The sequence below is a fragment of the Aptenodytes patagonicus genome, chromosome 1, assembly GCF_965638725.1.
Source record: "Aptenodytes patagonicus chromosome 1, bAptPat1.pri.cur, whole genome shotgun sequence".
Taxonomy (NCBI): Eukaryota; Metazoa; Chordata; class Aves; order Sphenisciformes; family Spheniscidae; genus Aptenodytes; species Aptenodytes patagonicus.
Window position 1 is genome coordinate 32,858,909 of NC_134949.1, and position 27,708 is coordinate 32,886,616.

The following is a 27,708-nucleotide window of genomic DNA, read 5'->3' on the forward strand; positions in this document are numbered from 1 at the left end:
TGAAGTGCTTTTGACAGCAGGATTAGGTGCTGAAATCACCTGGCATCAGGCTTTAAAAGATATGCTTAAAGATGCAGAAAGGCACATTACGGTATTTCCAAATTATCCAGTTCTGGAAATCAGTCACTTGTTTTCTAACCGCTTTTGGCACCAGTAGGCATTGGCAGTGCTCTCTGCATCTCCAGGCATGTAAATACCGTAAGAACACTACTCCCTGAGTGCTTAGGAAAATTATGCCACTGACAGTTCACAGTTTGATAATCAGAAAATTCTCCCCACCAGACTCAGGGAAACATTATGCTAAATCCTCACTAAACATACAGCTGTTCATGCACAATGAAGAATACTTCCACTGTTTCCCGTTAAATTAGAAAAAGTGTGGGATCCAAGGCCAGAGAGGATCACGGGGTGATACAGTACTGCTTCAAGGGGCCATTACCAGATTGTCCCTCCAACAGAGCCAGGGAATTGTCTCTGACCAACCTAAGTCATCTAAGAAGATACACGTTCTTCTTCCGGAGACATCAAAGCACAGAGATCTGGCTGTTTCCCTCATTGCATTCCAGTGATCACACTCGTAAAAACAGGTCTCATTCCTAATAAGAGTTCATGGCTACTGTTATGCCTTTCCCTTAGACACAGTGCTTACTATTTTCTTCCCATTATTAAATCATGACTCAGAGCTCCTCTCAAACTGTTACAACACCCAAATTCAGAGAACAACCTGAATCTTCAGAAAATGTAATATCATTATTTCATCACTGAGAAATAAAATTAGGAAAACCCATGTCTAATTAGAGAAAAGACCTAGCTGGATGGAGGGGTGTATGTGTGTGTTAAGTAATAGAGAATAATTAGAGAAATAAATAAACACATTTATAGAGATGATATATTAATAGGCTGTAAATGGAAATGCATCCAAATCTGAGGAGCTCTGTCAAAATCTAGTGAGAGGCAAAGAGAAGACTGAGAGGCGATACAGCAATACTGCTGGTGGCACACTGTGGCGTGGTTTCTAGTTTGGCATATGCCTGCCAGAGCCCAGCCACCTTCTCCCTCCTTCTTCACCTGCTGATATCAGCACATCCCTGCCCAATCTTTAATTTGGGGGTTTTCCACCAGCCCACAGTTTTCTCTCCTTTCTTTGTAACTACCATTATTAAGTGACATTTCCTTTCTTCCCTAAGCAGTCTTTGGGAGAATTGTTGTGTTTTGCCCCGATGAAATGCCTTGATCATTTCTGCTAGCATGGAAAATAAACACGAGACCCCAAAGCGGGGCTGTGAGGCCGCCCAGGGTGGTGATGCAGAGGGGCTGAATGGCAGGCAAGTGTTTCACTGCTCACTGCTCTCAGCTGGTTTCTCTGCCGGGCAGGACTCGGTGTTGTGCTCCCTCATCCCAGCAGTTCTTTATCAGTGAAATCCAAGGCTGACATCCCACATGCTGTTTATTCCTGCATATACTTTTTTCCAAATGTCGTAATTTTTAATGAGGAAAATAACATTTTAGCACCAAGGCAAATTAAAAGAGAAGAAACAAAATACATTTCATGTTGTCATAAATCTTTCAAGAAAAAAGACTTGTCTGTTGTGAGAACTATTTTTTTTCATATGAAGGAACATAAAAATAAAAATGCTTTCCAACTGGAACAAGACCAGATCTTGCTTAAGAGGGTTGCTTGCAGCTCTGCGATAAAGAGCAAAAGGCAGGGAAGAGGAGCTGCATAGGTGTGTTATCATGGCCACATCACTGCTGGGGAAGGAGTTAATGTCCCACTCATCCTTCCCCCAACCCTGGTACTCAGCTGAGACCAGTGGGAGGTAATTTTTCCTATGAAGCCAGCAAGATGGCCTTGTAAGAAGAGTTATCTTGTGTCACTTGGCAACTGCATTGCCAGCTGATTTAGGAGCATTGCTCACCGTAAGTAAGGTTAAAATCTGTGGGATCCCTGGATCTTCCTCTCCAATGTAAGTCTCCTTGAAGGGAAAATGATATTTTTGGTATGATCATGACAATAAATTGTCAAAATGTCATGACAAAAATTTCTTTACTGAAAGAGTGGTTAAACATTGGAACAGGCTGCCCAGGGAAGTGGTTGAGTCACCATCCCTGGAAGTATTTAAAAGATGTGTAGATGAGGCGCTTAGGGATTCTATGATTCTATGATTCTAATAAAGTAAACCTACTGCATCAGATTATTACGTTTTTCAAAAGAAAGAAACTGATAACTTTATTTGAATTGAACGAGAGCAATCAGAGATGAAATCTAGTCTGTGCTTGATGCATTGCCCTGTGAGAGGCAACGGAAGAGATGATGCAGCAACTTTAGCATTATGCTTTCTGAACTTGTAGGGATGGAATTATCCATTAATATCATGAGGCCTGACTTTTTCCTTTTTTTTTATTTAACTAATGTTCATTTCCAACCCCCATTTCTTGGAGCAAATTATAGAACAGCACCCTTGGTGCATGACATGGCTTCAGTGCTAAAATACTTCCTAACTCAAGGCTGGAATTACTCCAGGTTTTGTTTTACTTGGGTTCTTAATTTTTAAGCTGCTAATCACAAACATGTATGTGCTAAGTGCTCTATTAATATCCATTTTATGGACCTACTGCTTTTTCAGAGCATTAAATGCTCTTGAGGAGCCAGGATAAAATGAATGTGATGGGGACTGGCATTTGGTTAAAGCAAAACAGAGCAGCTGTCATAAACCCGGTGGTGTTACTCTCTGAGAGAAGCCGGTTGGCTAATGCCTGCTGGAGGAGAAAGGATATTGCGGAGGGATCATGAGCAGGTTTTTTTTCTTTAAATGCCTTTGCTCTGAAGCACGTTTCTTTAAATAAAGAGCATTCCCCTTGGATGGCTATTGCTGCGTTTGTTTAGCCAAGAGGCTAAGCACTTGGCTCCACTTTTTAGTTACAGGTAACTGCATCGAGTATAGATTTTGCCCAGGCTTCAGATGTCATTAATCTTGTCCTAATGTCAGCTACTACATGAACAGCTGACTGGCTTTGGATGGCACCTCTGAGATGAGGCACAACCTGGGGATTTGGGATGCACGTGGCAAGGCAGCCAGCTCAAGTATAGTCCCTGGGCCCTTCTTGGGAGTGAGCAGGTTCCTGTCCTCCTCGGGAAAGGGTCCAGCTCTTCCTGCAAGAGCCTTCCGCTATGTGCAGCTTTTCCTGCTCCTGGCAATTAAGGATCTTGACTTCCCTGGCCCAACTCATATGGTTCTGAGCCAGGAAAAAATGGCATTTGTGTAGCAGTTCAAAACTTTGATACCAGTGAGGTTAAGAAGTGGAATTATTCTGTCTTAAAGATTGCTTAGATGGTGGAGACTACTTGACAAACAAAACTGTTTGGCCAGTGAGCCACGTTAGACAGATCTTTAGAAATACACTTTTTTTACAAATAAGATGAAGTAGCTCAAAGGAAGGGATTGTCTCATATGACGCCCTTGGTGTGACAGCTGTGGGGCTAAGCTGAGGCATGATGTTGACTACTGATATGAACTGTAAAGTAAAACTGACATTTGAGTTACATCCAGATATATGTGCTGCTTTTCACACTCACTAGACCATGGGGAGCGGCAGAGCACAGGACCCCGTCCTCAGACTAATTAGTCCGTCTCACGCCTATATTCTCTGCTGAAAGCTTCTTTCTTCAGTAAAGGTACAAAGATGTCCCAAAACAGTACCCTCTGGCATCCCAAAATCCAGAAGTGACAGTGTCATCCAGGAGATCAGGAGTGTCCCAGCACGATATGTTCTGGGATATACTCAGGGATCAGGGAAGGGCCATCAGCAATGTTTCACAGAGAAAATATATGCCTCCTCTCACTCCAGACTAGTTCATGGTATAGGTATGAGCTTCTAACTTTTCTTTTTTGCATTTGGATTCTAAATTTGGTGAATTTCCTGGCTCTGTAAGCTCATCTTGCACTTCCTTCCTTCCTTCCTTCCTTCCTTCCTTCCTTCCTTCCTTCCTTCCTTCCTTCCTTCCTTCTGCTTACTTCCTTGCTTCCTTGCGTTCTTTCATTTATCTCTTTTTTCCTTTCATCTCTCCCCCCCCCCCCCCAATCTCCCTCTCTCTTTCTTTCTTTCATCTCTCTCTTTCCCTCTCTGCTAGAAGCAAGACTTTTCTGAACTTGAAAGGTAATAAATATTGGAGGGGGGATTTCACTAAAAGAAGCAATTTTTTTCTCTCAGATCAGCTTATCAGCACAAATGGAAACCCTTGTCTGACTGTAACTGTAGGTTTCCATCTCTAGTCAATTTTAGGTGATTTGGTTCATTTGGTACATTTCCTATGCCACTTGAAGCTCATTCTGCTGAAGTGCTGCAAATGTCTTTGGTGACATCTCTGTACAGAGTGCATTTTTAAGCCTTGGAGAAAAGGAAGACCTTTAAAACATATGTTCCCTTGTTTGTGAGACACACAGTAACATACAAAATGCATATTAACCCAAATGCTTTTATAATGAAGAGACTTGGTACAAACAGTAAATTGTGTTGATCTATGGATGTATACACAAAGGAACATTTCACTTTCTGTTAAATTTTAAGGACCTCCATTGCCCAAAACTCAATTTGAGAAGTAAGACATTGGTTCTACTCTTTTATATATTTTAAACAACTCAGTCCCTAATTTTTATGCTCTTAGGCTGATGCTAAAGCAGATTAGGAAAGTCTGTTTTGGACTAGGAACAAAACGGTAAGCTTCAAATATTGCAGCCATGTCATATGTCGGTCATTTATTGAGATCGGGTGTTGGTCATCAAACCTCATAGCTTTAATTCTTTGTCTTACTTCACTTGGAAACATCTGCACTGCAATAAGGATTGGACATACTGTGGTATTTGTTCTTCCCATACATTCCCAAAAGTGTTTAACTTCTTGCTGAGCACTAGGAGCAAATCAAAGCTGATGTCTGGCTCCAGTGACAAAAAATCAAGACCACAGAGAATTTTAAGTATGAAGTGAATATAGGAAACTCTCATCTTGACAGTGGATAAGAAGCCAAAAGAAGAAAATTAAAATTGCGTGATGAAAGATGAAAAGGTTGAAGTCACTGTTTTGACTACTGGACCTTGCAGGAAAGATACCTGAAGAAAGAATGAAATAGAAAGTTAAGCGGGCGAATATCACGTAAAATTTACCACAGATCAAAATATTACTTTTTTTGCATTTCAAAGGCAACCCTCTTATTTTCATAGGTTATTTAACCCCACTGGCAGTCTCTGCAATGCATAGATATTTGTGATGGCATGCAAAGTGTCTTCTTAATGGTGTATAGACACTGTATAGTGAGCAGGTTGAACAGTATAAATATTCATGTCAGCAAAGTTGCTATCAAATTCCTGACTTGACATGATATCAAAAATTAAAATATAAAAAGGATATTCTGTTTTCTTGCCTCCTTTTTCTCCCCAAGTTTGGCACCTGGCTGTATGGTCAGGGTAAAGAAATGCCTCTGGAAGATTGTATTTTGGTTCAGGTACAGGGAATTCAAATGAAAGCTCCTCAAACTCGACAGTTTAATTTACTTCTCTTAAGCTCTTTAATACCAAACTTATCAGTTCTCTCTGTTAGGCATTAACTTGTTAAATGAGTCTTAATTATACATAAGCAGATGGAGATTTGAATTAAAATTACCTTACACTCGAGTGGCTTTAGTTCATTATAACATATCTTCCTCTTAATCATTTAGGCAGTCTCATCATCTTTCATATAGAAAGTTATTAAAGTATTCCAATTTCCATATTTCTTCAGATACATCCACTATTAAATGGCACGTAATACATATTAGTTGGTGACTTATACCATGCAATAGTTAGTGAATTATTCATGTTAGTAACAATTTTTATACTTTTATGTCATCTGTATCATTTTGTTTTAAAGGGTTTATATTTACAGAATATCTCATATTTTACCTCATCTCAGTTTTCAGGGCAAGGTTGAATGCCGCACCATTTTTGCTGGTGTGAAAAGGAATAATGTCCACTCTCGTTTTTGCACTCCCATTAACTGAGGAATGGAAGTGGATCCAAAGTGGATCCAAAGTGGCTCCCACTCCCAAACAAGTGGATGTTTAATGGGAGCCTTGTAAAGGTTTGAGAAGGAGATAAAATTTCTAAAGGAAACCACAGTTACTCTCCTTTTCTTTTATCTTGCTTTAGCACTATCATCATCCCTGGAGTCTCCAACGCCAAGAAGATGCTCCTCAGGATTTGCCTGTCCTCCAAAATTAAAAGAAGGTTTTGCCTAAAAGGAGAAAATTTTGGAAAGCTTTTGCAGGCTTCAGTGGGCATCACCTCACTTAACTTTAATGACCTCAAAGTTGGGATACTAGTTAAATTAGTCATCTAGGTTAAGAGTTTAAATTAGCTCCAGAAATAGAGAGGAGACACCTCCAAAAGACAGATGATTTCCCTCTTTAGGAAAGATGTCATGTGGGGGACACTTGTCCACCTAATTCAGACTGGGCCTCAAACTTTTACATAGCTTTAGCTGAGTGAAAAAAGTCTGTCTTAAAATACGTTAATGCCTTTCAAAAAAGGGATGGACAACAAGTAACTGGGTTTGAAAAACTCTTTTTTTTCCTGTTTTTAAAGACTGCTGAATGCATATGCTGAGAGAGTCATGTGTCTCTTTTAGACAGAGAGCAACACCAAGCAATTTAATCAACCTCTGCTGTGTACCTCCTGGGTAAAATCAAGAAAGAATTGGACAAAAAGTGGCATTTTAGTTCCAATAAGCAATTTACAGCCATTCACAAAGGAAAGACCAGTGGGACTTTTCAAAGACAAAAGCATCCAATATTCCCTGATAAAGGCGGCAGACTGTTCTCAGCATCCCTTTAGCTAATATATTAACCAGGTATCTTCAGTGTCAAGTAATGGGTCTATAATACAGAAATAACTGTGTTATCTGGATGATGGAGAATGACAGCTCAGCCAAAAGGCTGAGTCTGCACTGGCAGATGCTGCAGCCATCATCAAGCAAAGGGACAGGTCTATGAGAGGTTTTTGCAGAAATAGGGTACTGCCATTTACATGAGCGTGTTTAGAAGGAAAATGGACTCACTGCATCCCGGGAGCCTCAGCAAGACACTTGGGCCACATGCCCACTTCAGTCCCCAGCTCCTCAGGAAGCCTTGGTGCACTTTAGGATATGGATTTAACATGTTTAGTCTCAATGAATTCCAGTTTTGCTTCCTTGAGAAAGAGAGGATGCTGTTGCTTGACTTGCTGGGGGGGTTATGAGAAAAAACACCAAAGCTTGTGGGGCCCTGAGGAGTTGGGGATCTTGTCTAAGGGAAATCTGTGAATTGTGTGTGAGGAGTTTCCCGCACTTATTAAAAACTGCAAAACCTAGCTTGAATATACAGCTTATTTGAATTTTCTCAGCTTATCTGAATTTTCTTACCCCCCACAAGAACTCTAAGGATTAGTAGTATAAAGGTGAGCAGAAAAGCTCAAATGAGTTGTGAAATTAAATGCTCCTCCACTGAGAAGTAAGTGCTCTAAATAATAAGCTGAAAGTGACCTGTAGTCCTCATTACCAAATCATCTGGTAGGAACCTGACATCTCCTCTTGAGGTGTTTCAGAGAATTTTATGAAAAAAGGAACTGGAAAGTTGCAAAAGGGCTGGGTTTCCTCTCCTGAAAGGCAGTGTCTGTCTGTCTGTCTGTCTGAGAGAGAGAGAGAGAGAGAACATGCACTTGGGTGGGGTGGGGTGGGGGTGAAATCTCAGGGAGAAGGCATTATGGAGACCAAGTGGAGCAGTTTCTGCTTTTCTGCTTATCCAGAAGAAAGACCAGGCCAAGAATGTGCTAAAGCTTAGGGCACCATGTTCTGCACATGTGCTTTTTCCAGTAAAAAGCCATAAAACTATAAACGCCACTACAAAGTGTGCCTTGGTGTCTGGTTGCTGACACTCACCACATGCTCCTAAAGAGTTCATGCTTTGTACAGACTGGCTACACATCTGAAGGTCTGAAAGAAGGTGTGATTAAGCTGGGGTATCTCTTTAAAATCATTAATGCTTCTGGTGGCTGTTGCTGCAGGGCCCTGTTTTCTTGAAGACTCCTTCTGTCTAAACGCAAAAGCTTGTGTTCAAACATCATGTCAAACAAGGAAAAGGAGTAATCTCTGATGTGGACAATTTAGGAAGCTCAAGATAGGTTCATAAACTCTGTTTTACAGCGTGGCCAAAAAGCTGTTTCCTGTGTCGCTTTGTATAATGCATAGCTAGTCTCAATTATTTATGACTGTGCTGTACACAGTGATACGCATGTGTGCTACTAGGATTTTTGGGGACATCCCTCAGGTTGATAGCACCCATGGAAGGGCCTTGCAAGGAGCTGGTCTGTGGTGGGACACAAGTTTTTGAGAACCGTGAGGCAGAAGTAATTTCATCCTGCCTTTAGCAGGATGCCACAGCACAGAGCTGTTCAGTTATGAACATGGCAGTGAAACAGAATTGAAACACAAAACTGCTTATGAACATGGCCTAAGAGCTTTTGATGTGCGACAGCCATGCAGAGAGACAGGGAAGGCCCTCCATGAACTGCTAAGGCTAGGGCATGAGGAGTAAGAAGGAGATACATGGATGTAGAGGGGCAGTGGATGCTGTGATGGCCTCTCTCCCTCACAGTGATGCTGAAGAATAAACATGGTACAGTGTCTTGCAACTGGAGGGTGGGAGCAGTAATTATAGCACTTGTGCATGAAAAAGGTGATTTCTTGTACCCTTTGCCACAAAGTTGGCCTGCACAGTCTCATATGAAAATGCCAGGTTACAGGAGGTTGTACCTGCACAGAAGCTGCACTGCTACCATTATGAGGCTAATGATAGCATAGACTCACAACCCCCTGCATAGACTCACAACCACATCAGCTCCTCACCATGCCACAGTGCGACCTACTGTAACTGCAGTACAGTATTCTGCTGGTGAGAAAATGCTTTTGGTGATAGCAAAATGCCGGGGAATACAACAGCACACTGAAGTCCCTGTGACATTTGCACTGAGGAGGCTGTTAATTCATATAGGGTATTCTGTGCCTGGTTAATGTTGTGGACTTTGTTAGGCACAGTAACGTATGGGTGAATTTGATTGAGTTCAAACCTAACACTCTGGGACCTAACCCCTTGGGGGGTTAGCTGTCACTCCCTCAGGTTGTGCAAACCCCTTGCTTCTGACAAAATGGCTGCCTGCTATGTGGATCCAAACCTATGCTTAAACAAGTACAGAATTTTGTTACCTTCTTAAATATACTCAAGGAAAAAACTTAAAAGTAGTGTAATCTGACTTTTCAACCACTAATGGAAGGTAAAAAAGTAAGCTTGCTTATGTGTATGGTCTAGAAAATGTTATGATATAAAACGTCAAAGATAAACAAAACCTATCACATATCCTACAAATACACTGCCTTTATGGCCATTGGCAAAAATACTATCCAAGGCAAAATGAACTTCTTTAACCAAACCCCTGTACAATATGGAGAGGGATGTTATTCTATTTATTTGTACTCACCTTGATTCCGTGAGCCATCAAGGACACAATAATCCAGGAAAGAGGAGAGAAGAGGCTGCCCTCACAGCAGGAGGATCTTTCCATTAGCCCATTGAAAGTGCAGCAGAACAATGGACGAAAGGTCCCCTCTGCTTGCAGAGGAAGACCAGTGAAACTGGCTGCACACTTTTTGTCATCCAGTCATACACCTACATGGGTGCATGGACCTGTATAGGTCCAGTGGATTGGGACTCAACAGAGCGGCATAGTCAGCATCCAGGCAGGGAGAGATCAACTAGATTTGTGACTCTCTGAAAATACAGTAATAGGAGCCATACAATTTCCTTTGACAGTTCCCCCCCCCCCCATCCTCTGTTTAACCTCTTCATTCATGACCTGGCCAATGTGGCAGGGTGCACCCTCAGCAAGTTTGAAATTATACAAAACTGAGAAGGGTCGTGACATACCAGCTGGTTGTGCTCCCATTCAGAGGGACCTGGACAGGCTGGAGACCTCCTGAAGGTCAACAAAGGGAAATGCCAAGCTCTGCACCTGGGAAGGAATAACCCCATGCACCAGTAGATGCTGGGGGCCAACTGGCTGGAAAACAACTTTGCTGGAAAGCACCTGGGTTTCCTGGTGGACACCAAGTCGAACATGAGCCAACAATGTGCCCTGACCACATCAGTGGAGAGTGCTGTGTCCAGTCCTGGGCTCCCCCCACACAAGACAGACATGGACATACTGGACTGGGTCTAGTGAAGGGCCACAAACATGATTAAGGGACTGGAGCACCTGTCATAAGAGGAGAGGTTGAGACAGCTGCGACAATTCAGCCTGGGAAGAGAAGGCTCGGGGGGATCTAATCAATGTGTATAAATGCCTGATGGGGGGAGTAAAGAAAATGGAGTCAGACCCCTCTCAGCAACAGAATAACAGGCAGTGACCAAAAATTGAAATACAGGAAAATCTGTTTAAACAGAAAAAAAGCTTTTTATGATGTGAGTGGTCAAACACTGGCACAGGTTGCCCAGAGAGGTTGGGGAGTCTCCAACCTTGGACATATTCAAAACCTGACTGAACACATCCCTGAGCAGACTGCTCTAGCTGAGTCCACTTTGAGCAGGGTGTTGGACAAGCTGATCTCCAGAGGTGCCTTCCAGCCTCAGCAGTTCTGTGATTCTGTGATCAATGATAAATTACAAGCACAAAGCTTGTGAGTGCAGGGGAAGCCAATGAGAGCAGATCAGTCCTGTGGGCTGTATAAGTCATCAAGTGCTTTGGCTCCTGACTACACCTCACAGACACAGAGCTTTTGGCACATTTTATGTATGAAATCCAGCCCATTCCTTCCAAATGATGAAATTCAGCAGTATGCTAAAGGATACCAGCAGCACCGTTCCAGAGCATGTGACCACACCGACAAGCAAAGCCCATCTTCTACCAGTTCACATTTCCATGAGGGCAGTTGGATTAAGTGCCCAAACCCACAGCCCTGGGGTTTCTAGAACAAAACAATGACTTTTCAGTTGTTTTTTTTTTTCCCCACAGGCAACCTGCAACCAGCATGTGAATGTAATGTTAAATTCTAATTGCATCATATTAGCAGTTTGACACTGCATCTTACTAATGCTTGTTTTTCCAGGATATAGTGTAGAAATATAATCATATTAACACTCTGAAAGCAAACACAGAGGTGGTATAAATTGTTAATGCAATCTTCTTTTAAGCAGCTTGTTTGAACAGTGCATTGGTGTGTGAGAAAATGCCAGCCTTTCCAAATAGTGCAGTGCTTGCAGTCCACTGCCGAATAAATGTATACATTCTGTTTAAGGTAACAGATGTTCATTTGCTGCATGTTCCCATGAGCACCCAATCTTTCGCCTGCATTCTGCTACCATTTGTCTGAGACCCACCTGTGAGCCAGCGCAGCAGTTTCCTAGACACGAGGTTGCCTCGCTGACATGTCATGTACAAAAATGGTGTTTCTCGTTGACGTATATTCCTGTAAGTCTTTCTCTGTTTTTCCTTCTTATGAGTGGGACCATTAATTCTTCTGACTTGCATCATCAGACTGAAAATGGCAGCCTCCGTGCAAAAATGCTGCAAAGCTGTTTGTATTCTTCAAACTCTGAAGATCAGCCTTTAAACCAACTAATTAAGTTTTCTGCTTGCTGCCATTGAAAGCCTCAGTCAGATATAATTAAAACGGAGCAGCAGATGACAGCGGTGGCATTTGTCAGAATCATCCAGTGGTTCAAATACCAGTTCTGACAGAAATGTCAGACTGATAACACTCCCATCTTCCCCATGCATGCCAGGAAAAACAGGAAGAACTTTTATTATAAATGCCTGTCTGATAACCTTTATGAATCCCAGAACACCAAACGCAACACACAAAATTTCATTATCCTAAGAGGGGATGCTCATTTCCCGTGAAGTAAACCCTGCAGCTCCTTGGACTTCCTTGTAGGGTCTCTGCCTTTTGGGACACCCTTTCAGAAATTCAAAGAGGAAAAAAGCCCTGATCCTGAAGTATGGGTGATTCCAGCCTTGCAGACAGCTAAGCTGGAAGAGATTCCTTAGAGAGTTAATGAGCTGAAACCAAATCAACATATTTCTCATCTAGAAAGGGCAAAGCCGTAACACGACTGTGTAAGCTATCCTTGAGGTGTGCAGAAAGGTGAGAAGACAGAGTCTTTTCTGTACAGAGTTTAAATTGAACTGTTATTGCTAAAGATCACAGAAGAGCAGAGTAAACAACAGAGACAGCAGAGAACAAATGAATAGGGAAAAACTACTTTTGGAAACATTTTGAGATTACATTTGCTGCAGCTTCATATGCAGGTTTTTCCCTATTTTGTCTTATCAGTTTTACCGGCACATTTATAATACACTGTTCCTGCCACTCTGTCTTTCTTGCTTGAGAGTTAGGGTGTTTTCTTCCTTTTTCTTTTTCTTTTTTTTTTCCATTTTAACTGAATGGAGAGCAAAAAGGAGAACATGTTGGAAAGGGAATCGGTGGCACTTTGAAGCAGCAGCAGTGTTGATGTCATCTCAAAGTCCCTCAGCTCTGCTCTTGCCTGTAGCAATTACGTGTTGTCTGCGTGTTGGCCAGAAAGCAGCCCTCATCACACCAAACTGAAGGGGAGGGGACATGAGGGTTGTGCCTTTCTGGCAATCCCCAGGGGAAGACCCATGTGGTGGGTGGCTCAGTGACTCGGCCTCGGGGCGCTGAGCTGGGGCAGTGGGGTGAGCAGGGTGCAGCACGATTGCTTACAAGTCAGCTGGACTGAGGCAGGTCCTTACAACTTGAGCTGGCTGCAATGGAGGAATACCTTCAGAGCAGAGGTGCATATTGCAGATGCCTGAGTGGGCTTCTAGGGATTTTGACTTACTATAACTGAGCTGCAGAGACATGACAAACCACTAAAAATAAGCTTGGCTGCTGCTATTGAGCAATAATTATGTCATGGTCACAAAAGAAACCACCAGCCCTAATATACTTTTTAAAATGTTGTATCTGTAGAGGTGAACCTGATCATTTACTCTTCCACTTCACTACTCTGTCTTATCATCAGGAAAATCATGTCTCCTGGCCATAGTCAGACCTGAGGCCATGTTTTGCCCTAACTATCCTGAGAGATTTTCCTGCTGGGGCTGTGCAAATATTTATATTATATTGCTTTTTTGTATGGCTGCTGAGCAGATTCCTATCCCATCTACACGCAGGAGTACTTGTATTGCATTATTACCTTAACTCTGTAGTAGTTTAGGTTTGTAGATGATGGTCTGTGATCTGTTCAGGATCAGCGTTTCTCTTTTGCTGTCAGTCTCAGCAGACCACATCACACTGTACTGTGCACTGAATGCAATGGCACCATCTTCCCTCTGAGCTCTTTCCTTTGCAGTAAGTAATCAAAGAACATTTACACTTTCCTTTCTTTTGACCTTTATTAGATAAGTAGGCACCTTAATGGGGATGTTTTGAGATGAGCACGAAGTCTGGAAGGATTCTATTCTGGGATGTAAAGGTCTCAGAGATCACCCTTAGTGTTTGTGGCAGAACTGCATCGAAATTAACATATTAAAACAGATTGTGTCAGGCTGGATTGCAAACTTTTCTGAAGCAGGGTGAGCAGAAGGGTCACATTCCTCATCAGCTCATATATCAGGCGGCATGAGGGTATCCGAAGAGGTTAAATTCTTCTTCCAGGAAATAAAATCAGAGTTTCCCATTTTCAAGTCCCAGCTGTGCCTCTGAATTTCCATTTACTTTGAGCAAGGCAGCTAGCTTCATTATATAGGCATATTATTTTGGTTTCAGAAAGGATCCTTGTTTAAATTATAACATGCCATTAGCAAAGGTCCTTTTGTGGTGACTGCAGTTAATACAGAGTTCTTTCCGTCTTGCTCACCTACACACAAGTGCATATTGTGCCCTTTGTATTCTGTCAACTGGAGGACCTGTAGAATGATCTTCTGCCCCCAAAACTGATTTAACACCTTTCGCTATTATGCAAATAAAATAGAAAAATAGTTTCCCTATTTCTCTCGACGGGCTGAAGCTGGCGGCTCAGGACTGCTTACTCAGGTCGCAGCGTATAATGGGAAATGCCTACACATCGGTGTCTGTCAGGCCGCACAATAGGAAAGCAGCCGAGCACTGTGGCACCCGTCCCCATTCAGAGCCGGGATAATGGCATTGCAGCTCAAGTGGAAGGATGAGCTTGCCCCGGCTTCATGTTTCAGCGTGCTATCGAAGTGACAGGCTATTTTCCATTGGTGGTTTGAAAGTCTTTTTATTTTATTAATCCTCTTGTCAAGGAACAAAACCAGAGTTTTCTCTTCTGTTAAACACTGCTGCAAAATCTGACGGCTCCCAGTGGCTTTGTTTGGGCCCACACTGCCTTTGGGCAAGCCAGGTAAATACATGAGCTCCACTTCCCTTGTGCCTGCCTTCACCTCCACACGCCTGGGCCGGTGAGCAGCGTCAGCAAGCCGAAAATGTCAGGCCACTGTTTTGGAGATGCAGCCTGCTTTTGTGGAAAGAGAGATGGCCAGCTTAACTCGTGCGGGCGAGAGGACACGCACAAACATCTGCCATGCTTCACAGCAGGGTGAACAATGCAAGGTTATCACCAAAAAGCCAACAAGTTCTTTTCAGAAGATATCTTCTCCCTAGAACATGTCCCACGGAACTACAGCCAATCCTAGATAAAATACTGCATTTTAATATTTTTTTCCTTTTCATTTCATTTTGTCTCCATCCCTTTTTTCTTCTTTTTTTTTTTTTTTTTTTTACAAAAGCATGCTGTCTTTCAATTAACATAGTAATGACCTATTGTCACCTGTTACCATGCTAATCCTGAGCTGGTGTGAAATTACTTTATAATAAACACTATGGAGTTCTGACTTTCAATTAATTTTTCACATGCTGTGCTAAATCAGATTAACTGTACCCCACCCTTTTGACCACAGACGTAATTCCTTCCTTATAATGAAATAGAGGATTAATTTATATGAAGCATATCTATACACATTTGCAAATAAATGTAAAGATAGACTTTGTACCATATTTGCATTGCTCGCTGTGTCAGGTTGAATACAGACTTTCTGAGATTATTAATTTTTGTGTTCACTGGGGTGGTGAAGGATATCGCTGGGTTTTTTATTATTATTATTTTCACTAAATGTCTACAACTAAGAATGGGTAAAGAAATGGAGTACTAAGAGATTAGTACCTTCCACAGAGAATTACACATAATGCTGTACAACATTATGATGAACTGAAAAAAATGTAAACACTGCAAAATTAACCCGATCACCATTAATTTACCAAATTGCCTGTCATCCTTCTTGGCTGTACATATTTACAACCTGACCAAATATAATAAATGCAGCTGTTTGGTCTTTTTAATAGTCATTAGCATTATGAAGATGGTCGATAGCTTGAGCAACGCTTTTCAAACCCTGTATACCAGTACAGGGAAACTGTATAAGGCAAGTTTTTTTAAACATCTTCATCTTCAGTGCAGAAAAAGCTTCCAAAAACTCTTTCTGTTTTTGGTAACTTCAAAGGTACAGTAGGCTAATACTTACTGTGCCATTTTGAAATCAAAAAGTAATATAAATCCAGAGTTGACCCTTGCTGTTTCTCCATGCACTTTTCTCTCTATAGCTTAGTTTTAGAAGCCCGAAGGTGCAGAATCATTGCAGATATGATTTTTTTCCTTGGAAAAGTGACAAAGATGAAAATGGGGTATTTCTGCAAGCCCCTGGATGCCTTTATCTGTCTGTGCTAGTTGTTCCTTTGATTCAATTCAGCATGCTTACCTGGTCCAAAATCTGAAGGTTTTCACCCAGTTACTTGAAGCAATTTAGCTCCTTGAGAATCATATGGGCAAACTGCCTGGCCAAACCCCATTCCAACCAGTTCTGTTTTTTTTAGCTTCCTGTGCTGAACTAGACGGTTCAGAGCTAGGCTAGAGCACCCCGCACCCAGCTGGACCGCTCTGTATGGACCCACTGGCTCCTCGCGTCCGACCTGGTGTGCCAGAGCAGCACCAGGGCTATGCCAGAGGTTCAGATTTACCTCCCACCCACAAGTCTTCATTTCTGGAGCAGCCTGTGGACCACTTTTTGCTGATCCAGCAGCTAATCCAGGGGAAAAGTCAGGTGCACTCTATGCATTAGCAAGATGCATTACTGGCCAGTGGTGTACCTTTGAGACAGCAAGTGATTGACTTCAGGCAGACAAGACCATCTCAGAGATTCTTTCCAAGAAAGGCCCCAACCTCACCCACCACAGGAGCAGATGGGTTTTACAGATTGCCCAAACTGTGTTTGAGAAAGATGGCCACTGGGAAAGAAAGCACAGCCTTGCTACTTACCCTGGCAGACGGGCTCGGCAGCTACAACTCCTGCCCAGGGAGTGGGAACCTTGGCTGTTAGGCTATTACCATATCATTCAGGCCCTAAGAAATGTAGAAAAACCATGCCCAACTCTTCTTTGGAATAGGATCTGATTTAAATGTGAGCAATACTTTTTTTAGTATGTTTTAGACTTGCAAGAACAGGACTAGCTGAGATTAAAGACACTTTTCATTTGTGTTTACTGTTGCTGCTTTGAAATAATAGCACTGTTGTACACAAGGAAAAAGTCATCGCATATTTAGTGTTTATTGGCTTAATACTGAAATTTCAATGCACTCCTTTTTATTGCTCTTTTCATACTATTTGTGAAGTCCAAGTGTACAATAATAAAACAGAAAACAATAGGACTACCTAGAAGGATAAGAAACAGAAAAATTACCTGCAGGATGCATGAGCTGTGTTTTCTTGTCACTGTGGTGCAGGTTGTATCAATAAAGTGAATGTACTGGTATTAGCATTTGGACTAATGCATTCCAGGAACAACAAAGTGAGCTAAACCTAGTTAGATCAGGTCAAACAAGCACGATCTCCACAAGGGGATTAAGGTGGTCGGAAGAGACATCAAATTATTTTTTCATTTTTCCGTAGGACTTTCTATTGCACATCTGTAATGAAAGGTCTTATCTCTGCCTTTTATTATGTAGCTTTTTAACTGTACATATGATCTGACTTGGACCGATTCCAGCTTTATTATTGAAAATCTGCTTTCAAATGCAAAAATAAAAACACTGAAGGAATAGCCGTTACTTTGTGTACAACGACAGTACTAAATTAATGAGTCATTAATAGCTTTTTTCATTTTATTATTTCAAAATGTTTTACCAAATGTCCATAAAAAACTTCACCATTACCACCACTTCCACCCAACTGCAACTAGCATATCACTACATATATAAACTGATTACAAACCTTAGCCACATTACCATAATCTGTCACACACACACATATTTCTTTCAACCATCTTCTTTGCTTTGACGGAAGCAAACAGAGGAGAGATCACATCAAATGCTCCTGTCATTATTGCCTGGAGAGGAGAAATGCCTTCAGCTACCCAATTACAGTATTCCAGTCAGCAAAGCTCACTCCAGTTTCCCCATCAGATTTTAAAGTATTGACAGCTCTTGTCTACTCATGCACTGCAAATCAACATGTCCAAAAAGTAAATTGAGGTGTAACGGTAGTCCCCTCACCATGTAAAACAGGTCACCAGCTCTCTTCTTTCATTGTATTGCCCTTCTGCTTTCGTAGAAATAGGAGATTAATGGGGGGGAAGTAAAAGTAACAGACTGCTTTTCAGTTTGAAGGGGTTGGTGAGTGCTGATGATCTTCCTTCCTACGCCTGCGTTTTTTCTACATCTTTGATCACGTGATATGGTGTGATGGAGAGTGATGATCCAGGAGCTGCAGTGCTCAGAACCAGGCAGAAGCAATGATGGGCAGCAAGATCTGTGTTCCACCACGCCACGTTCATCTACCATAACGGGTGGAGTTGCCTAGCGCATATATGGGCCCTTTTGACCAACTAGGAATGTCATCAAGTCAACTTCTCCACCAGAGTCTATTGCAGATTTATATTTGCTGTGGTTCCTGCACCTGCCTGGCTCTGGGCTCTGCTCTGTCCTTTTTGGAAACATGCTCCAGGCAGAGGGGTGAGGGCACATGACAGAGGACCTGTCTTCTAGCCATGCAGTACTGAGAGGAGAAGGTAAAAAAGCTCAGCTGCTGTAGACAAAGGAGAAAAGAGAGGATGGGGGGACAAACCCTGAGGCTGAGTAAAAGAGGTTAAAAATACAGAGACATCAGTAATTTAGCTAAAGTGTTGGGGCAAAAAGAGAAAGAATTGTACTTTCGGAGAGGACGGGATCATGAGTTTTGCTGATGATGAGTAAAGACAAGTTTCTGAGTTTCAAATGTCATACAGTGCTGCTCTGGGCAATAGGGTAATGTGCAGCATCACTACAGCTCACACAAAAATGTCCAAAGTAACCTAAAAATAACCTTCAAAAAGTAGGAGAGGAGGAAGCATCTTCTTGAATAGTCCTCAACTGCAGTTTGTAAAATCCATGAAAAAGGAGAAAGATACCATTGAACAGTCTCCTGGTGGGTGTTGTATTGTTGGAACAAATTAAATTTTCACTGGGAATATGCAAGTGAAGCAAGAACAACTGGCTGAACGCAGGATCCTTTCCCAGATATACGCAGGTAAGTAAATTTGTCATTAATAACATGCCAGTAAATATAAAAACATCCTCCCAAACCAGGAGTTGCTGTCAGATGATGTGCCTCAACAACTGGAGAATCAGTTCATTACAAGCTGTAGAAAATGAATGTGTTTTCTTCTCTCCAGCTCAACACCCAGGACAGACATAATTCAACTGGTAATTTTTGTGCTCAGGACGTTTGAATATAAAAGCAGCTATTCCACTGACACCACCAATGAAGAAGAGCGCAAGGGAAGAGGTATCTTAAATGAGTTCAAGAAGTAGGTCATTAACAAGAAAGTAACGATGATAGAATTGGTTTCTGCAACAACAGATGGAAGCACAGGTATAACTGGATCCAAAGCTTCATTGCTCATAATCATCAGCGAGCACTCTGTGGAACGTGAATGACTTTAAACATTATGGGAGCAGTGGTAAAAAAAAAAAACAACTCCGTTAACTCTATTCGAGTTTCAAAGGCTGCTTGATTAAGCTGCTGCAGCTTGTAATGATCTAATTTTGCACACTGAGATGAATGAGATGTATGAGCAAAGGTATGGTTTTGCTGGGGCTTTTCCTCTGCTTAAGATCAGAAGTCTTCAAATCAGGAAATGAAAACTCTCTTATGATCCTTCTGAAAAGATGAGTTTACTCTTCATTTCTCATTTCTGAGTGACTTAGCTACAAGGCAAATGAACATAAAAGTTGCCAGAAAATGGGAGAATATTACTGAGAAGCTTCATGCAGTGAGTTCATTCAAAGCTGGCTGAGTGAATAACTCGGAAAGAAAATATTACAGTGTTTCATGGCCATGTGAGGAACCTTGGAGGACTGGGAAGACAAAAGTAAGTGGAAACACCAAGAGGAATCATGACTGTTTCACACAGACTGGTAGGATGGCCCTGTCTCTGGCTCCCCTTGAGGCTGGCTGCAGTATGGGTGGCCGTTCAAGAGCAGAAGGGCTGGAGAAGCAGCAAGCAAGCAAGAACCTCACTCAGTCCCACTTGCCATTTGTAACAACAGAGCCGCACTGTTTTGTGGCAGAGCTCATGTGGCAGGAGATGGCTCCAGGCTGCGAGTTTCTGTCTCAGACACCTAACTCAGGTGTACAAGACAGCATCAACATTTCAGGGGGACAGGGTTTGCAGAAAGGCTGCCTTCTCAGCATTTCCTGGTGATGTACTGAGTGTCACCCGGTGCCCTGGCCACCGCGAATCATGTAACCATCCAACTCACCCCGTTCAAGAGAGAGGGCTTATGTGTCTGACCCATCCCCGTGGCTTCAGAGAGCTGTGCCTTGGCTTTTATGCTCTGCACATCTCAGTGCTGAGATACCTGAGAGATTTCCCCAGGTGAGCCCAGCCTAGGGGCAAGGAGCTTCACTGCTGTAGGAGATGCACTAGTGACACCGGTGGTGGAGCCTTCCCCAGGCCCACGAGCACCCCAGCGACGCTGCTACACAGTGTTTTGCCACAGCCTGTGATCTCAGCTCGGGCCTCTGAGTAATTGCAATAATTAATTGCACCTCCAAGAACAAGGGAAGCTTTGCCAGGACCAGGTCAGAAAGAGGATGCCCTCCTTGCCCTTCAGAGGCCAAAGAAGTCCAGGTAGTCAGCTCAGGTGGCTCATGGTGCAATGTTATCACCTGACAGATTGGCAGGTTTCAAGCTTCTACTCCATGGAAAGTTAAGTTCAAATACTCTGATTTAGGTTCAGTAGGGGAGCTGGGGTGGGAGGTTAGGAAATGTGTCCCAGGTGCCATTATGGGGCAGAGAACAGGCCTGTATAACTCAGTGGCATCTTGTGTTTTGTGTTCCCGTACTCTCCCAGTGACATCGGTGGAGGCCAAAAAGCCTCTGGGAGGTCAGTTTGCCTGAGGTGCAGCTTTGCTACAAACAAATTTCCTGGCCTTTATGGTGAGATAATCTGCTGCAGATGGAGGCACAGCAACAAGCCCTTCCTGCTCCAGCAGTACCTGCTGCATTGATTTCCTGGCTCCTGCTTTGCTCTTCTGCACTGGAGAGCTGCCTTTCTACAGGAAGGTTTTTCCCCCAGAAAACATTTTGGGGAATAACAGCATTTTTCAACCAAGTTGAGATTACCCATCTTGCATTGCTGTCTTTAACCTGTAAATACCTTTTCAACTGCTCTGCTTTTCATTTTCTTACTTCCAGGAGATGGTGAATTCTTAAAATATGGATGCTCTGTATAGAAGTAATATTTGAAGGAGTCTGCAAAATACATCTAGAATAAATTAGAATTTTAGATGCTAAAATATTTTTTCTGGGAATGACCTGTGCAATTTAAAAGAAACTTTCCTATCTCTACTTCTTTCATGTGTTGTGTTGCATGCAATGGTCCAGTATTTCCTGACAGAAAAGCTAAATTTGTCCACTTCTAGAAATCCACAAGTAGAGAAGAAAAGTTGGATCAGTTCTCTGTGTGCTGTTGAAAACCGGAAAACTACACAATTACTGTAACAAAAAATAATCTAACAAGTGAACTAACCATTTTTAATTTGATGGAAGCATTTACATCTGCTAATGTGCCATTTAATGTGCTGTGTAACACAATTCTGCATTCCTAATTGAAGCAAACGTTACTTGCGCTATATCAAATGTCTCATTGGTTGCATTTCAAATGTCTCCCCGAGTCTTTAATTATATTCCTGTGCCAGGGAAAAAAAAAAGAAAAAAAAAAAAAGAAGAAAAGAAATTAGAACTAATTCCTGTTAAGTTGTCTAAAGTGAAATAACCATGACCATAGGCATGATCTGAAATCCCCAGAACTTGAAAGAAAAACTCCTGCTGAGTTCAGTGGGCATTGGCTCAGATCTCGTGTAAACACTGTTGCGACCATACTGGTGCTCCACAAGCATTGTAAAAACAGGTGGAGGGAGTCCAACGTATTTTGGAATGCATTGGCCTGAGGGCAATATTACAAATGCCATAAACATCTGATATTCCCTTCATAGATGTCTCTGGCCTTGTGACAAACAAACTCAGCCTTTGAGCAAACAGGGAGAAGAAACATAGACAGCATGCTTACAAAATATATTAAGGCTATTTAGATGAAAAACTCAAGTAACTGAGCTGTTCGTAGCTGTGAGCAAGATTATTAGATACTGTCAGTTTTAGCAGGAATATTTTCTTACCGTTTTTCTAGCATACAGAGTTCTTGGTGAAACGGCTCTCAAGCAATAGGATTTTCAAAAGGCTTATGCTGAATGCAGTGTGATACATTTTGACTTTGAAACTGGTTGTGTTAGTTTATAAAGATTTCCCTTTGGTGCAATGAGATACTCCAGTTGTGAGTAAAAAGTGAGTAGGAATCTTTTGTCTGTTCTCTTGTGGTGTATTGCGTTATGCTAGCACCTTACAAGTCTCTCTCATACTGGACATCAAAATAGGTGCTTAGGATGATATGAGTATTATCAAGACATAGTTCAGTTTACCTATATTATGAAGAATCCAAACAGGTAGGCAAAGCTTATGGAGAGATTTATTTCTCAAAAAAGAGAAGCCCATGTCCAAGTTAGCCTTAATTTCATACAGTATGTTCCCTTACAGGAATTCTAACCTGAAATGAGGAATTCCTGTCCTTGTGGGCAGTTTTACTGAAATAGAAATCCTACAGTGTGTCCTGCAATCTGCAAGCCCTCCTCTTCCTTTGACCTTCAGCAGCAGGAAGTTTGTCAGCTGTAAGAGAAGCTGTACCTCATATTTATCTCCAAAAACAATGATTTTAAAGCAGCTGTTTTCCCAAACAATGTCCTTCTTTCTGAATCCCAGCTTCTATATACTGTGAAAACAAATGCATTGTGGCAGCAGAAATACAGAACATTTTGCAGGTGGTTTTGATACATTCTGGGATAGAATACGGAGTCCTAGTCTTCTCCTGAAGAATGAGTCTCGCTGTCTGCAAACAAGAAGCCATTCCAAGGAACGGGTGAAAATTAATGGTGGTTAAACTCTGAGAGGGAAGCTGTAACCTTCACAGAGGCTTTCTTTCCAGCTGTGTTCAAAGGCACTGTAATGACTTCAGAGAACTGCAGTGACTCATTTCAGATGATGACTACATAACTATTAATTTACACTTAATGAGTTTATTCCACCAGGTATAGGACAAATTCTAAACAAATAACGCCACTGAATCATACACATCAATAAATTTGAGCGCTAAACTGATTCTGGGTAACAAAGGTAATGATAAAGAGAGAGGAAGAAAAGCTGCCTCAAATTAATGAAAATGCCCTTTGTATTTTCTAATAGCTCAAACATTAATTTGAAAATGGCTTTCTCTGCAATAATTTACAGACAAGCACTTCATAATGGGGAAACAATTCAAATTTATGTGCACTCAAACGGTGATGATCTGATTAACTTATTAAATTCTTGTTGATTCTACAGTCCAGATGAAGTGTACCATTCTTCATGGGTTTCATACCTTGCAGTTTTAAGTTCTCACATTATCAGACTTCAGGCTTCAGTTGCTACTGAAGGTCTTTTCTCTGGGATGTCCTCTGGTGCAGAGTGGACAGAACCAAGATCCCAGGGATTGATTTCATTTGTCTCTTTCCATTAATTCTGAAGATACGTTCTCTTCCGCCTTGGAGGAGCACTTGATTAAATTTAGCACTAGAATTCACATAGTCCTCAGCTGCTATGGAGTGTAATTGAAACGGTGTGAAATATTAGAGACACACGATTCAAGTTAAAGCTGATTCAGTCAGGGGATAGCCATGCTGGATTTAAGTTCAAGAAGCTTAGCTTGAACCCTGTCAAGCTTACTGTCCTTCAAAGGAAGCGAGTTAGCTTTTGAAGCAAGAGGAGATAAAAATTATCCATGGAAAAAGACAAAAGAACACAGCCAAATCAGTTTGCCAAACCTACTGTCCAGTGGCTTTAAACAATGGGCAGTAATACCGATTTGTCTGTAATGTATGTGTCAGCTAGAGCTACCCCAGCTTTAAAAACCATCCCCTTGTATTTTTTGTGCACCCTAGATAATTGCACGGACAGTAAAAAATTGTTCAGACCCTCAGATGTTGTGTAGAAAAGACTGCTGAGATGCCACACACTAGCATAAATTATTGTAAATATAAATGTAGCTATCTCCAGCATCCCTTTCACAATAGAAGAGAGGCTCCCTGTGGTTATGCAGTGTGTCACGTTAAATAGTACAACCTAGTGTAACTGGTATTGAGTAAACACGAACCCTAAACCAACTAGCCCTTCATTTAGTGCTCTGCTTCATGGCTAACTTGGCCACTTATTCCCTGTCCTATTTTGACCTTGGGCCGCCCCAGCCTTTCAGGGTGGTATCAGTGGAGTCCACCCTTGTTCAGTCAGGAGACAGGCTGGAAGCGTAACTATGTTTTCAGGGGTGGTGTGGCTCTCTCCTGTGCACACCCCTGGAGCTGTAATTGCTGGCTAATACTGTGCTTGCCCGTGTTCAAGAAAGAGAGAATTCTTTAGAAATGTGCAACTGTTTTAGCCTGTCATAGTCATAACTTAAACTTCTTCCTCCAAAACAGCCTTGAGTCTTGTCCAGTATCTGCAAATTCTGAATAAACCTAGTTTGTTTACTGAAGGGGAACATAAATCTTTATTTTTCATTGAACACTTATCTTGCTTTTTTCCAATGCAACATTCCAGCTTTTTCTATTGACTTTATTTACTAGGTAGTGTTATCAACCCCATTGTTTAAGTCTGTAATCTCATTTCTTATAGCTACTGACCCAGATACTCTAAGACTCCTCCCCCCTCCAAAAAAACCCCCCTCTCATTCTGGAGACCAGGATCTGAAGTCTGGATCAGTCCTTCCTTTGCCTGGATATAAAGTTTGAGTCTTTATCTGAGTATAGTTTAAATAAAAAGAAGTGTCAGTTTGACAGAAGCATCTGCAGAGATCCAGCTTAACCTACAAAAGAAGTCACTAGCTGTGTTCACTAGGGCTCGCCTGCACAAGGACACTCAGAGAAGGGTAGGTGGATGAATTAAATTTGTAAAGTCAGCATTCATACATTGAGTATCTTCTAGGATTAAGCCACAGCCAGTTAAGGATGTTTTATTTCTGAGTGAAAGCAGGCACATGGTGGCTTAATGTGCTGTAGCTTACTCATGTTGACTTCATACCTTTCATTGATTCACTTCAACTTTCCTGACCATTTCTCTCTTGTCAGTTTGCCCACATGTTCTTTAAAAAATAGGGCCTTTGTGGCTGAGGTAAAAGAGGATTTTGGCTTTCTTTGTTAAAACTCTTGCCATAGCAAAAGTGAAATTCCTGCCTGAATAATAGAGAGATTTACTCTATGTTTCAGGCAGGGACATTCTTCTAAGTGCACCCCACGAAGCACAGCTAGAAACTGTCCCCACCAAATGAATGAAGTAAAGCCATGAGCACAGACCATTTCTCTGATGTCTCACAAAACCTACATATAGGGAAGACCGTGATCCCACCTGTTTAAATATATCACCAGCATTAATGTTCTTCCAGTCAGCCTTGGACTGGGTTAATGGTGGCTCAGCTTTTTAGTTTAGTACTCAGTGACCCTATATTGTCAGCACGATGCTGATTTTTAACTCTGTTTTAACTCTTTATTCCCCTGCATTGCTGTGAACTCTTGCACAAAGGTAGGCCAGCAAAATGCGTTCATGTTTTGCACTTGTAGAACTTAAAAAAACCCCTAACTATTTGGCATGGGAAGGCTTAATTTGGTCAAATGAGTCTGCTTCTTGGCTCAAATCTTGTAATACAGGTTGCAGCCCAAAGCACATTTTTATGACCACATTACAGTGTTAAAAAAGATCCCATGGCCTCTGGAAAATACAGTAGCTATGACAGAAGTGCTGTCACAGTCTTAACTAAAGCAGTATAAATGCATAAATAGAAGGGACAAGGTGGAGGCCTTCAGGGCATTCCCCTAAAATAGTAACACGTCTCTAACTAGGTATTTAAAATGAATTTTCCCCCATTGGGAAACTGTATAACCAAAACTAGTTCTCATTCCAGCCAGGCGACAAAAGGGCAGTATCCCCTCACCCACTGATTGAAAGTATCACACAGAAAAGCAGCCAATTTTTGTTTTTTAATCCAGGATGCAAGCATAAATCTCTCTTTTCATGGAAAATTTTCTATAGAGACCTTTGTTCGCTTCTTTCCTTGGCAGTCCCTGGTGAGTTTTATTTCTGATGGTCAGTGCAGGGCACATGCCATGCTTTCACTGAACGCGACACAGCAGCCACGGGGCCAGTGGTGAGCCTGGGACAGACGTCAGTGGTCGATAAAGCAGTATAACACTATTGCGTGGCTAAATGCAGGCCGACAAGCTTGCCCTGGTGACTGTAACAGGTAATTATTAAAAGAATTGCTGTAAATATGATTTAAAAACCTGGACAATGCTACAGGCCCCTAATTATCATTAAAACACTCCACTATCCCATTAATTTTAATGCTCTGATCAGATTTTGATTAGGTAGATTGCTAAGCCTCCATTATCCAGTAGTGCTGAGGTCTGAGGAACTGCCTCTCGTGCGACAGAGGGTGTCACCTGCACACAGCCTGGGCGTCATCGGGAGCTAAGGTTGTGTCTGCAGGCTATAAATTAACTGTTGCAGCAGCCTGAATCACTTATTTAGTACTTCAGGAGCCATATGTCAATGTATATCAAAATAGCAATATATCAACAATTGTCGGAGGTGAAGGACACAAGATAAAAAAGAAAATGGGATCATTTTCTAAAACAAAAATAAGGATTGGGCAACTATCAAGTTGCTGACAAGCAGCTTCAGAAGCCATTGTTAATTAGCCAGCGTTTGCTAAAATCAGCCCTGGTGACCCTGTAGGCAAGGGGAGGGAGGGGAAGGGGTGATGGACCTGTGAGGCACAAAGACCCCTCAGCTCCAGCAGCTTGCGCTAGCCCCTGGTTTGGCCCTGTGCCATGTCATTGAGAGGTAATTAGTTCAGGGTCATTTAAAACGTTCTCATTTGACCAAATGCAGCACATACCTCATCAAAATGAGGGGGGATTTACATCAGCCTTACCATTTGTACTGGCATTGACTCTAGCTGTAATGGCAGCTATATATTTATAGCCACCCCCAGAAAGGTTTGCTCTGTCATGTACTGCCTGATAAACAACAGAATGAGATTTTGATACCACATGAAAAGAAGAAAGAGGGAAAAGAGATGAAGAATGTCACTTGATGGACACTGATAGGTATTTATTCACCATGACCTAATTCACTGCTCGTTTCTAGAGCCCTGGGCAATGAATAACATATTAAGTAATATTAATGTGAAATATGGTTTCTGCTCCAACAGCAATCTTAGGAAATAAACTGCCATTGTATGTAAAAAACATACACAACCCTTCCCTTTTTTCCAGAACCCCTTCCACAGTTACAGACTATAGCAATATGGTTAGTTACATTAATTCTAGTATTATTACCAACCCCAAAGCCCAGGACTTTTCTAGTTACCCTGACAAGCAACCCTATTCCTCTAACTCCATTTCCTTCTGTTCCTGAGTACCCTTCAGCCCCTTTTTAATGTATGAATGAAGTAGGAATGCAGCTCACATTTTTATGTCTATCAGCACTTTTAAAGATATTAACCAAAGCTGTTTATCCCCTCTCTGTAGCAAAGCAGAAGCTTGGAAACTTCTCTTTATTTCCTAAAATCCAGGAAACAGGACAGCATGTTCACAGGCGTATTTGATGTAATATTTTATATGAACATGCTCATTTCTTTCATGAAGAAAGCAGTAAGCAGATGAAACTGGGAAGCACTAGTAAGAAGAAGCAAAAAAAAAAAAAGCATGAAATATGATACAGAATTGCAATAATAGTATTTATGTTCTTTTACGTACGTTCCCATAAAGTATAAATCAGGATAAGGCTGAGATTATACTCCTGCCCCTCTTTAGTGGAAGAAGAAATGCAAATATTCTATACATTAAAATTCATTTCTGGGCACTCTTGGAAACTTTACATCATACAGAGGATTTTTTTATGATGTGACTGACTTTTATCTCGTAGCTGAAAATA